Raw genomic sequence first — 12,569 nt, forward strand, 5'->3', positions numbered from 1 at the left:
TAAAATATTTGCCCAGACCTATTTCTTCAAGAGTTTTCCCTGCACTTTCTTCTAGTATTTTTATTGTTTCATGTCTTAGGTTTAAATCTTTAATCCAGTGAAAGTCTATCTTAGTTAATGGTGAAAGGTGTGGGTCCAGTTTCAGTCTTCTGCAGGTCACCAGCCAGTTCACCCAGCACCATTTGTTAAATAGGGAGTCTTTTCCCCACTGAATGTTTTTAATTGGCTTGTCAAAGATCAAATAATGGTAAGTAGCTGGATTCGTCTTTTGGTTCTCTATTCTGTTCCAGACATCTACCTCTCTGTTTTTGCGCCAGTACCATGCTGTTTTGATCACTATCGTTTTATAGTGTAGTCTGAGGTCTGGTAGCGTGATTTCTCCTGCTTTGTTTTTATTTCTGAGTAATGTCTTGGCTATTTGAGTTTTTTTTCTGATTCTGTATAAAACAAAATATTATTTTTTCAAGATCATTAAAGTATGACATTGGAGTTTTAATAGGGATTGCATTAAAATTGTACATCGCTTTGGGTAGTATGGACATTTTAACAATGTTGATTCTTCCCAGCCGTGAGTGTGGTATGTTTTTCCATTTGTTAACATTTTCAGCTATTTGTTTTCTTAAAGTTTCATAGTTCTCTGTATAGAGATCTTTCACGTCCTTTGTTAGATAAACTCCCAAACATTTCATCTTCTTTGGCACTACTGTGAATGGAATAGAGTCCTTAACTGTTTTTTTCAGCTTGACTATTGTTGGTATATATAAAGGCTACCAATTTATGGATGTTGATATTATAACCTGAGACGCTGCTGTATTCCTTCATCACTTGTAACAGTTTTGTAGTAGAATCCCTGGTGTTTTCCAGATATATAACCATATCATCCATGTAGAGTGAAAGTTTGATCTCTTCTGACCCTATGTGAATACCCTTGATTGCCTTTTCTTCCATAATTGCAATGGCTAAAACTTCCATTATGTTAAAAAACAGTGGAGACAATTGGCAATCTTGCCTGGTCCCTGATCTGAGTGGAAATGATTTCAATTTAACTCCATTCAATAGGATATTGGCTGTGGGTTTACTGTAGATGGCCTCTGTCAATTTAAGAAATGTCCCTTCTATACCGATTTTCTTAAGTGTTCTGAACATGAAGGGATGTTGGATATTATCAAAAGCTTTTTCGGCATCAATTGAGAGAATCATATGGTCTTTGTTTCTTAATTTGTTTATGTGCTGAATTATATTTATAGATTTACATATATTGAACCATCCTTGAGACTCTGGGATAAAACTGACTTTGTTATGATATATAATTTGTTTGATGTGTTGCTGGATTCTGTTTGTTAGGATCTTGTTGAATATTTTTGCATCTATATTCATTAATGATATTGTTCTATAATTTTCTTTTCTTGTTGGGTCTTTTCCTGGTTTGGGGATCAGCGTGATGTTTGCTTCATACAATGTGTTGGGTAGTCTTCCTTCTTTTTCTACATTTTGGAACAGGTTGAGTAATATAGTTACTAGTTCCTCTTTAACGGTTTGGTAGAATCCTGACGTGAAGCCATCTGGTCCCGGGCTTTTCTTTTTAGGGAGATTTCGTATGGTTGATGCTATTTCAGAACTTGACATAGGCCTGTTCAACATTTCCACTTGATTCTGGCTAAGTCTTGGAAGGTGACATGCTTCCAAGTATTGGTCAATTTCCTTCAGATTTTCATATTTCTGAGAATAAACATTCTTATAATATTCATTAAGGATTTTTTGAACTTCTGAGGAGTCTGTTGTTATTTCGTCTTTGTCATTTCTGATTGATGAAATTAAAGATTTTACTCTTTTTTTCCTTGTTAGCTTAGCCAAAGGTTTATCTACTTTATTGACCTTTTTGAAAAACCAACTTTTTGATTTATTGATATGTTGTATAATCCAAAAATGTACAAACAAATATTTGTTGTGAAGTAAAAGAAGCAATCTTTACAAGCATACATATGTTAGGATGTCATTAGTAGTAATGGTCAGTTTGTTGCTATTTTATAAAAAAGTCTGGGCATCGTGACTGAAAGGTGGATTGTGACCTTGGTGAGAGCCTGTTCATTGAAATCCTGGGACAGCATATAGGCCACAGGCCCACCGCAGGCCTTTCCCGTTTGAAGATTACTGAGCCTTTCTACTGTCATTCTGCTAGGCCGAGATGGGATTCTTGCAAGAAGTCTGAGGGCAGCGCAGTTGGTGGTGGCGGGAAGTGGACTTGGGCAGGGAGTGGTTGCTGGACCTGGCCCAGGAGCAACTGCAATTGCAACTACCACAGAAGAGAGAGAGATGAAGCTCGTGGCGGTGGTAGCAGCCGCTCCAGCTGGAGAGGGGATGTCAGCTGCTTTGGCAGCTGAGCCCAGTTCCGGAGAGGGTAAAAGTGGGATCTTAGTAACATTGGTCCTGCTTATGACAACCAAAAACAAAGCAGTGCAGAGTGGACGTGACGGGTGTGTAGCCCACTTCTCCCATGTCACCAGGTGGATTATTGGTGTAGACAGACAGCTGAAGACGCCCAGCAATTTGGCAGATTGTTATATATGAGGTGTAATTTAAAACCACAGACTCTGTTGTAGAGATTTTTCCTGCTTGGCCGTGCTGGCCAGCAGGCCCCTCCCTCACGGAGGATAGAAGCTTGCAGTTCCTGGCAAAACTCAATTGATGAAAATTTATTCCTGAGCCAAGTTTGGCACCCGGAAGGCGAGCCACTCAGAACCACAAGGAGCTAAGCAACCTGATGGAAAATTGAAGGGAAGGGATCCGCCTTGGAAATAGACACTTTGAATTGTCCGAAATGGGGGACATCTTCCCCCAGAACAACAGGAGTGATTAAATAGACTGGACCATTCCTGGTGGGGTATATTGGTGTGGGCTGGCAGTTTAGGCTGTGTGGCGAACTGACGGGTGGCTGGACTCAAAACTCCAGATTCAAAAGTGAGACTCTTTGCCACAAAAACTGAGTAAAAGGTCTCTGTGTGCTACAGCCACAGGAGCTGGCGGCAGCAATTCCTGGTGGCAGCCAGCACCCTCCCCCACAGCTGACTGCAGTTGCCAGTTTGCAGGAGAACATGGGAGCAGAGAGGAAAGATTTGTGAAGCGTGGAGCCTTCACTGAGCTGGGTGGTCGGATAGGAGTGCTGTCTGGAACAGAGCAACTGAGGTTGCACAACAATTAGGTAATAAACTTTTTTTTTCCAGACTATTAAAAATTTTTTATTTATTTATTTTTATGTATTTATTTTTGAGACAGAGACTTACTATGTTGCCCTTGGTAGAATGCCATCGTGTCACAGCTCACAGCAACCTCAAATTCTAAGGCCTGCAGAAAAATAATAACAACAACAACAACAAAAGGTAATAAACTTTTACAGAAACTCCAAAATGGCGATTGGCCAGGTAGGGTGGTTACCATGGTAACAGTATAAACTGTGAATCAGGTATAGGCCTGGGAACCACTCACAGCGCCACCTGGTGTCCAGAAAGTATATTGCATTATAAATATATTCCTACGACAGTTGATCTCTACGTCATAAATATAGATGTATTATTTCTACATATATACAAGAATAATATTTTTTGTGGTTGGAGCCTTCTCTCAATTGATGCAGAAAAATCTTTTGATAATATCCAGAATCCCTTCATGATCAGAACACTTATGAAAATTGGTATAGAAGGGACATTTCTTAAACTGATAGAGGCCATCTACAGCAAACCCACAGCCAATATCGTATTGAATGGAGTTAAACTGAAATCATTTCCACTCAGATCAGGAACCAGACAAGGCTTCCCATTGTCTCCACTGCTCTTTAACATTGTAATGGAAGTTTTAGCCATTGCAATTAGGGAAGAAAAGGTGATCAAATGTATCCATATAGGGTCAGAAGAGATCAAACTTTCGCTCTTCACATATGACATGATTGTATATCTGGAAAACACCAGGGATTCTACTACAAAACTCTTAGAAGTGATCACGAATACTGCAATGTCTCAGGTTACAAAATCAACGTATATAAATCGGTAGCCTTTATATGTACCAACTATAGACCCTCCCCCCCCCCCCGGTAATTGAAGCAGCTTCAAAAACACACTACTGGGACCTGATCAAACTAAAATGCTTCTGCATAGCCAAGAACACAGTAAGTAAAGCAAGCAGACAGCCCTGAGAATGGGAGAAGATATTTTCAGGTTATGTCTCCGACAAAGGTTTAATAACGAGAATCCATAGAGAACTCAAACGTATAAGCAAGAACAAGTGACCCCATCGCAGGCTGGGCAAGGGACTTGAAGAGAAATTTCTCTGAAGAAGACAGGCACACGGCCTACAGACATATGAAAAAATGCTCATCATCCTTAATCATCAGAGAAATGCATATCAAAACTACCTTGAGATACCATCTAATTCCAGTAAGATTAGCCCATATCACAAAATCCCAAGACCAGAGATGTTGGCATGGATGTGGAGAAAAGGGAACACTTCTACACTGCTGGTGGGAATGCAAATTAATATGTTCCTTTTGGAAAGATGTTTGGGGAACCCTTAGAGATCTAAAACTAGATCTGCCATTCAATCCTATAATTCCTCTACTAGGCATATATCCAGAAGACCAAAAATCACATTATAACAAAGATATTTATACCAGAATGTTTATTGCAGCCCAATTCATAATTGCTAAGTCATGGAAAAAGCCCAAGTGCCCATCAATCCACGAATGGATTAATAAATTTTGGTATATGTACACCATGGAATATTATGCAGCCTTAAAGAAAGATGGAGACTTTACCTCTTTCATGTTTACATGGATGGAGCTGGAACATATTCTGCTTAGTAAAGTATCTGAAGAATGGAAGAAAAAGTATCCAATGTACTCAGCACTACTATGAAACTAATTTATGGCTTTCATATGAGAGGTATAACCCAGTTATAACCTAAGAATATAGAAAAGGAGGAGAGGGAGGGGAGGGAGGGGGGAAGATGGGCAGAGGGAGGATGATTGGTGGTATTACACCTGCAGTGCATCTTACAAGGGTACATGTGAAACTTAGTAAATGTAGAATATAATTGTCTTAACACAATAAGAAAATGCCAGGAAGGCTATGTTAACCAGTGTGACAAAAATGTATCAAGCTGTTTATAAAACCAGTGTATGGTGCCCCATGATTGCATTGATGTACACAGCTATGATGTAATTTTAATAATAAATAAATAAATAAATAAATTCTAAAAAGAAAAGAAATCCTGGGACAGAAGCCATAGTGCAGTGGGATAAGGAGTCAGTAGCAAGTAAAGAATGTTGACAGGGAATGCAGAAAATTTGGGGGTTATTTTGTGTGTGGTGGGGAGGAGAGAGACAGGCAAAGAAAGAGAAAAGAAACCTTGGCCTTTTGGCTGAATGGGTAAAGAGTAGTCCAAGGACAGAGTTTTGAAAATTTTCAGTTCCTTGATACTTGCTTAAGTTAAACAAGTTAAAAGTTAAATTTTATCTAGATGTCTGTGTTCTCCTTAAGAGAAGCTATGAGAAATGATTTTTCATGATGCCTGCCTTAGCCTTGAGGCTCAGCCACCCCTGCTATTGTATCCCAGCAATTGAAGGGCCAGTAAGTCCCACCACTCCATGCCATATACTGTGGCCAAGTTTTACCCTCTGGGCAGCTCTGTAAGGATAATATATTGTCAGTCTCATTTCACACATGACCAAGGCTCAGGGTCACCAATCCTAAATCACCTCCTCAGACAAATGCAGGATTGGAAAGAGGTTGCACTGTCACCATCCCTAGAGAACCCTGAGCAGCTTCTCTTTTAGAAGATGAGGTTTCCAAGGCTTGAGAAATGGTCATATCACCCTCCCCTGCTATTGTGACTCCACAGGGCCTCACGCCACAACCAAGTCCTGGCTTTGTGCCAAGAGTCCTGGGTATAGAGCCATGGAAGTTGGCTGATCCCTGAAGCGGTGAGTGGGCTCAGGCAGAAGCTGAAGTGTTGTCCTTGGTACAGGTGAGCCGAGGGAAGGGAGGTAATATGTACTGACCTACTGTAAGCTAGTGTAGTTTTTATTCCATCCATTCCATAGGATCCATTTAATCCTAACAGCTATTCAAGTTACCTATTTGTTGTGACCATTATTCAGGTCAATGTAATGGCTGTAGGGGAGTTCATGTAAATCAGGGAGTTAACTTAGTTGCTATTTACTCAGCAGCTAACTCTGGAATACTATAAAGATTTTCCATTTTTACTCGATGACACCAGGGCTCTGAGTGCTCTAACCTCCCTGGAGGCTGACTGTACATGCTCTGAAGGGTGTTGTTAAACATTTTCTTTCTTTTTAAACTATGACCTGTATAGTTTTTCACTCACACTATTGAAATTCAAAACAAGTTTTGAATGAACGAAAACTTTCCACTAAGAATTGTACCAAAACAAAGGAGCAAACATTTGCATACTTCACCTTAGATATGATTTAGTGTCCATGATTTGTGAAGCACACAAAATAATTGGATGCTGTTGGCTTGGCTCCTGTAGTTCAAGCAGCTTAGATGCCAGCCACAAACACCAGAGCTGGCAGGTTCAAATCAAGCCCGGCCTGCCAAACAACAATGACAACTATAACCAAAAAGCCAGGCATTGTGGTGGGTGCCTGTAGTCCCAGCTGCTTGGGAGGCAGAGACAAGAGAATCACTTAAGCCCAGGATTTGGAGGTTGCTGTGAGCTGTGATGGCACAGCACTCTTCCCAGGGTGAAAGCTTGAGGCTCAGTCTCAAAAAAAAAAAAAATGGATGCTGATTTATACAGAGAATTCACACAAACATATACATGAACAAGAAGCATGTTAAATGTGGCAAAACTACAATAACCAATAAGATGCAAATAAAAACCTAGAATTAATATTAGGTGGAAAAAGCGAGTTGTAAAAGAAGATGAATCCTGTGATTCCTCTTTTGGAACAAGTATCTATGTGTGTAGGAGAACACACTGGTGTGCACCTGACCTACAGGGACAGATTTGGAGAATATGCACCATTCTATGGACTACAGACCCCTCGAGGTCAAGGGATGGGAGGTGGGCCAGTGAGACGTAGGTTAATTCAAATTTATGAATATATACTCTTGTATATTGCTGAGAAGTTTATTTCCAGAAAAAGTATATTGATTAAAATTTGAATAAAGATAATACGTGTGAATCGATTGACAACAGTAATGTGCACATGAATTAATTTGTAAAAGCATTAATTGTATAAAATTTATTGGGGAAGCAAAGTAAATTTTAAAAAATGAAGTGTGTGTATGTGTGTTTCTCGATCCTCTAGCTCCACCACCTCAAATATATCTCACAGATACAGCCTCATCTTCAGTTCAGACTGGGGATGGATTCCCAATGTCATATTTAGATAGCCCTTACAATGTGATTCTTTTATAAACCAGAAAAATGATGTATACAGGAGGATTGCTTTCTGTAGGGGGATTGCTGCCCACAGGTGAAAAATTTGCACCTACCAAGGACTGCCCCTGTGTGCTAGAGCTACCTCATGTTAAAATACAGATGCTTCAAAGCAGAGGATTTTACAATGTTCTTTCATATCTCTAAGTGTTATTCTGAGAAAATTAGAATCATTCTGTACGTAGATTCCTAAACTGGATTTTAAGTGAGGTGCTGTGTATTTTTAGGTTCCTTACAGACACGTCTTTGTAGAGAAGTTTGATAACAGCAGTACTGTGCTGCCGTCTAGCGACCAAAGCCTGAACTGCGGCGTGAACTTTGCCCAGCTGTAAGGTGAGAGGGAGTGGCTCAAGCAAACTGCGGGTCTTTCTGGAAATCTGAATGGAAAGGCTGCATTCTCATTGTGTAGGGATACTGACATGCTCCAGAAAGTGCAGTAAATCCTGTTACTATGCGGAAGAGAAAGCTGTATATGAAAGGACTAAATAAATAATTGTTCTAATGTTTTAAGCCTTATGCATAAATAGTTGGAGATTTTGGTCAGCCAAAATGGATCCAGATTTTTATGATCTTTATAACCTGATGTTGCCCTTATTGTGACCATCTTTCCATGGAAATACATGTTTATGATACCATTTTAAAATACTTTTTTTTTGATGCAGAGTTTCACTCTGTGGCCCTCAGTAGAGTACTATGGTGTCACAGCTCACAGCAACCTGAGGGCTTAAGTGATCCTCTGGCGAAAGCCTCCTGAGTATCTGGGACTATAGGCACCCGCCACAATGCCCAGCTATTTTTAGTTGCAGTTATTATTTAGCAGGTCCAGGCTGCGTTCGAACCCTACACCCCGGTGGTGGCCTTAACCACTGAGCTATGGGCACCGAGCCCATCTTAAAATACTTAAAACATAATTTCTGTGTGTGTGTGTGTGTGTTGATTGGGTATTTTATCAAGTAGATGCCCCCAAATTTATTTCACCAGTGTCCAGTAATGAAAATTTGGTTATCTTATCATCATTTCTCAATTAGGGACAATAATGTACTTAGCACCATACTCATATATATTAAAATATCTTTGTAAGAATTTCCTAACAGTATCATTTCTACACCCTTTGAACTAAAAAATTTTATGTTAACAAGGAACTCACAATGCTATTACTAATTTATACTCCTGACATCAGAGGATGAAAGTACCTGTTTTTCTATGTGTTAGAAATAATGTGAATCATTAATCTGACAGGTAAGAAATCCTCTTTCACCACTGTTTTCAATATAACTTGTTTTTGCTGCCTTTTAGCATTCTTTCCTATGAATATGACATAATCAATTTTTTTTTGAGACAGAGTCTCACTGTGTCATCCTCTGTAGAGTGTGGTGTCGTCACAGCTCTTAGCAACCTCAAACTCTTGGACTTAAGTGATTCTCTTGCCTCAGTCTCCCAAGTAGCTGGACTACAAGCGCCTGCCACAACACCTGGCTATTTTTGTTGCAGTTGACATTACTGTTTCCCTGGCCCCGGCCAGTTGGAACCTGCCAGCCTTGGTGTACCATTGTGCTATGGGCACCGAGCCGACATAATCAATTTTTATAACTCCGTGTTATTCAGAGTGTTCTGACGTTCCCTATTAGCTACACTGTGTGGATGGTATCTTTTCAGAGTTTGTGCATTGGTAGTGGGCACAGTGTAGGGCACACTTCCTGTGGCTGTTTGGACTAGTGAACTGACTGTGCCCTTCCTGAGCCCAGCAACTCTCTTTGAGACAATTCCAGTATTATGATAACACAACATGGTCCGTGGCTCAGAGTGTGTGCATGCATTGCCATCAATATTTTGCTCTGCTCCCTTCTGCCTCTTCATTTGGTCTCCCTTCCTAAATTCAGGCCCAGATGTGAAAGGAGAAAATTTTAAGAATGGCAGTCCTCATAATCAGATATGTATCAATATCCTTCACTATGTCCTGAAGATAAATTTCTACAAGGGAAATTTTTGTTTCAAATATTGTACAGTTATGTAGCCATTTGATAAATATTGCATAGTGATACTCATAAGACATAGTGCCATTCAGACTCCCTAAGTGGAGGTACGTGAGGAAGACCACACAGGAATGAAGAAAGTAATAATGCTGACATCTTTCATCTTGTCACAGAGGCCAGGCCCTGGACTCCATCATGGACCCACTCTCAAGCCATTGCCATAATTACAAGATGTGGAAGTGTTCAGATGTCATTGAATTTTGTGCGCAAGCATGATCTGAGGTAATATGAGATGTGGGGAGAAGAGAGAATTGTCTTTGTTTAGAGTTACACGGGACTGAGATAGCAGGCTTGAGATCCAACCACAGTTTGCTATACAGTAGAACCTTTGTAAGTTGACCACTTCAGGGACCATGACAAACTGGTCAACAAACGAAGGCAGACAACATAAGGAACCAGGTCTACTGTATGGATACATACATGTGATGTGTGTCCAGTCTGTGCAAATCAGGTCAACTTAGGAAGGTGATCGATGTAGGGGGGTGGTCAACTATGGATCTTCTACTGTACATTCGAAGGTATAGAAACGTGTGCATCAATCCATTTGTATAAAAACATTTGTTACTGTGGTACAACAGAACAGATCAATACCATATTTTAATCATCTTTTCTTGCATTATAAATAAAATTCACTCATTTTAAGGGTAAAATTTGATAAATTTTGGTCACTGTGTATAGGTATGCAGCCATCACCATAATCTAGGTTTTGACACTTCCGTTACCCCTAAAAGTCCTATCAGGCTAGAGTACAGTTAATCCCTGTGCCCATCCCCAGCACTAGGCAATCACAGATATGTTTTCTGTGTCGATATATTTACCCATTTAGACACTTCACATAAATGCAATCATATGGTATCTTTATAATTTGGCTTCTTTCATCTGGTATGCTGTATCTAAGGTTCTTTCATGTTGTACATGTGTCAGAATTTAATTTTTTCTAATGGCTAAAAAATCTTATATGAATATATTAGGTCATTAAATCAGAAATGTCAGATTTTGTATCAAAAGTTTACTTTATTACATGTTAAACAAGAAGTATAGTCAAATTATAGTCCTACTCTTAATAGTAGCTTGTGTATGCCAGCGGCGAAGAGGCCTGAAGAGGGAGTAGCCATGAAGTCGCAAAAGGTGTTTTGGGTAGTTTGTTGACCACAGAATATTTTTCCTTGCAAAAAGTGCTCACAAGCATGAAAGAAGTTGTAGTCAGTTGGTGCAAGGTCGGGTGAATAAAGTAGATGACAGAGAGTTTCCACGTCTAGCTTTTCTAGTTTGAGCAGTGTTGTTTGTGCGACAGTGTTCCCTTGCAAGAGGATTGGCCTGTTTGTATTGACCAATGTAATCATCAGACCGATCTAAGCTGCTTAATCACAAGCATCTTCATCATTTTTTCCAAATGGTTGTAGTAGACATCTGCTGTGATATATTGGCCAGGTTTCATGATGTTGTAGTGGATGATACGAGCTCTACACTACCAAACAGACACCATTAGCTTTTTTTTGAAGAATATTCAGTTTTGGACTGTGTTTCAGCACTTCACCTTTATGCAACCATTGTGTGGAGCACTTGCAATTGTCAGAATCCATTTTCCATCACACATAGAAATATGGTGTAAAAATGGTTCGCTTTATGTTGTGACAGCAAGGAAAGGTAAGCTTCAAGATGATTTTTCTTCTGTTGCTCATTTAACTCATGTAGAACCCATCTATCTAGTTTGTTTACCTTGCCAAATTGTTTCAAATGGTCAGATAGTGTTGGAACGGTAAGGTACATCAAACCTTGTGCTAATTCATGAGTAGGGTGAGACAGATTCACTTCCACTACAGCTTGCAGCTTATCATTATCTACTTTGGTTTCAGGTCACCCACATGGCTAGTTTTCAAGATTAAAATTATCAGAAAGAACCTTCTCAAACTATTGACACACTGTGTATTCATTAGCTGTATCCTTCCCAAACACTTGGTTGATATTTTGAGCTTCCTGCATGCTGTTTTGGTTTCATGATGGAGCTCAGATTAAAAAACAACACTATTTTTTTGACTTATCCATAGTTTCATAAAAATTACTCTTAAAAAAATTGAAAGATTCCCAGCTACTCAGGAAGCTGAGGTGAGAGAATTGCCTAAGCCCAGTAGTTGGAGGTTGCTGTGAGCTGTGTGACGCCACATGACTCTACCCAGGATGATAAAGTGAGAGCATTACTACAAAAAAAAAAAAAAAAAAAAAAAAAAAAGAAAGATAATCACAAGCCAAAATGTGCATTTGGAAGAATGAGTATGTACCTTCACAATAAAAAAAAAAAGAAGGATCAAAGTAAAACTGCAGACCTATCAACTGTCAAACTTTGTACTCAAGGAAATTGGACACTTAATATTTGACAACCTAATATTACATTTCATTTATCCATTAATCTGTTAATAGGCATTTTGGTTGTTTCCAGTTTTGAGCTATTATGAACAATGATGCTCCATACATTCATGTGCAAGTATTTGTGAAAACACAGGTTTTCCTTCTCCTTGGGCATGTACCTAGGAGTGGAATTGCCAGCAACTTCCTGTTTATCTATTTGAAGAACTGCCAGACAACTTTCATTACACTGACAGCTATGAGGAGTATAGGCGTAGCGAGTTGTTTTTGTTGTGATTATACCACATTTATGTGTTTTGAGAAAGAATAACTTTGAGTTGAAGTTGCTTTCTTGTCACATCATGTCGGGGGACAGAATGCCTATATGATGTCATTAGTAATATTAAACTTCATCACTTGGTTAAAGTGGTGCCTGTCAAATTTCTCCAGTGTACAGTAACTGTTTCCCATTCTTCTAGATAGCATGTAGAGAGAAGAGCACTCACATGTTTCCAATTTCCCTGTGAGTCAGTGGCATTTGCACATTGTAGGCTGAGTGTCCTGAGGGAGGGCTGGATATGGAGTTACCACTCACCCCATTTCTGCCTGTTTCTGGGGGTTTCCTGTCTGCTATCCCACCCTGCCCCCCAATTTTACATGAGAGAAGCATGTTCCCTTCTCTCATGAGGTGAGATGAAATCCTCATACTGCATCTGCCTGACAGGACACTGGAGCAAG

At 39.6% G+C, this 12,569-nt stretch overlaps 1 long non-coding RNA gene across 1 annotated transcript; it reads left to right on the forward strand.

The window, feature by feature from the left end:
* The first annotated feature begins 5,922 nt into the window (after positions 1 to 5,922).
* Positions 5,923 to 9,695, forward strand: LOC128577892 (uncharacterized). Its single transcript, XR_008377641.1, has 3 exons — positions 5,923 to 6,015; positions 7,683 to 7,788; positions 9,602 to 9,695. It is a non-coding gene; the product is annotated as an uncharacterized LOC128577892 (long non-coding RNA).
* The last annotated feature ends 2,874 nt before the right edge of the window (positions 9,696 to 12,569 follow it).

Source organism: Nycticebus coucang, chromosome X (genome assembly GCF_027406575.1).
Source record: "Nycticebus coucang isolate mNycCou1 chromosome X, mNycCou1.pri, whole genome shotgun sequence".
NCBI classification, from domain to species: domain Eukaryota; kingdom Metazoa; phylum Chordata; class Mammalia; order Primates; family Lorisidae; genus Nycticebus; species Nycticebus coucang.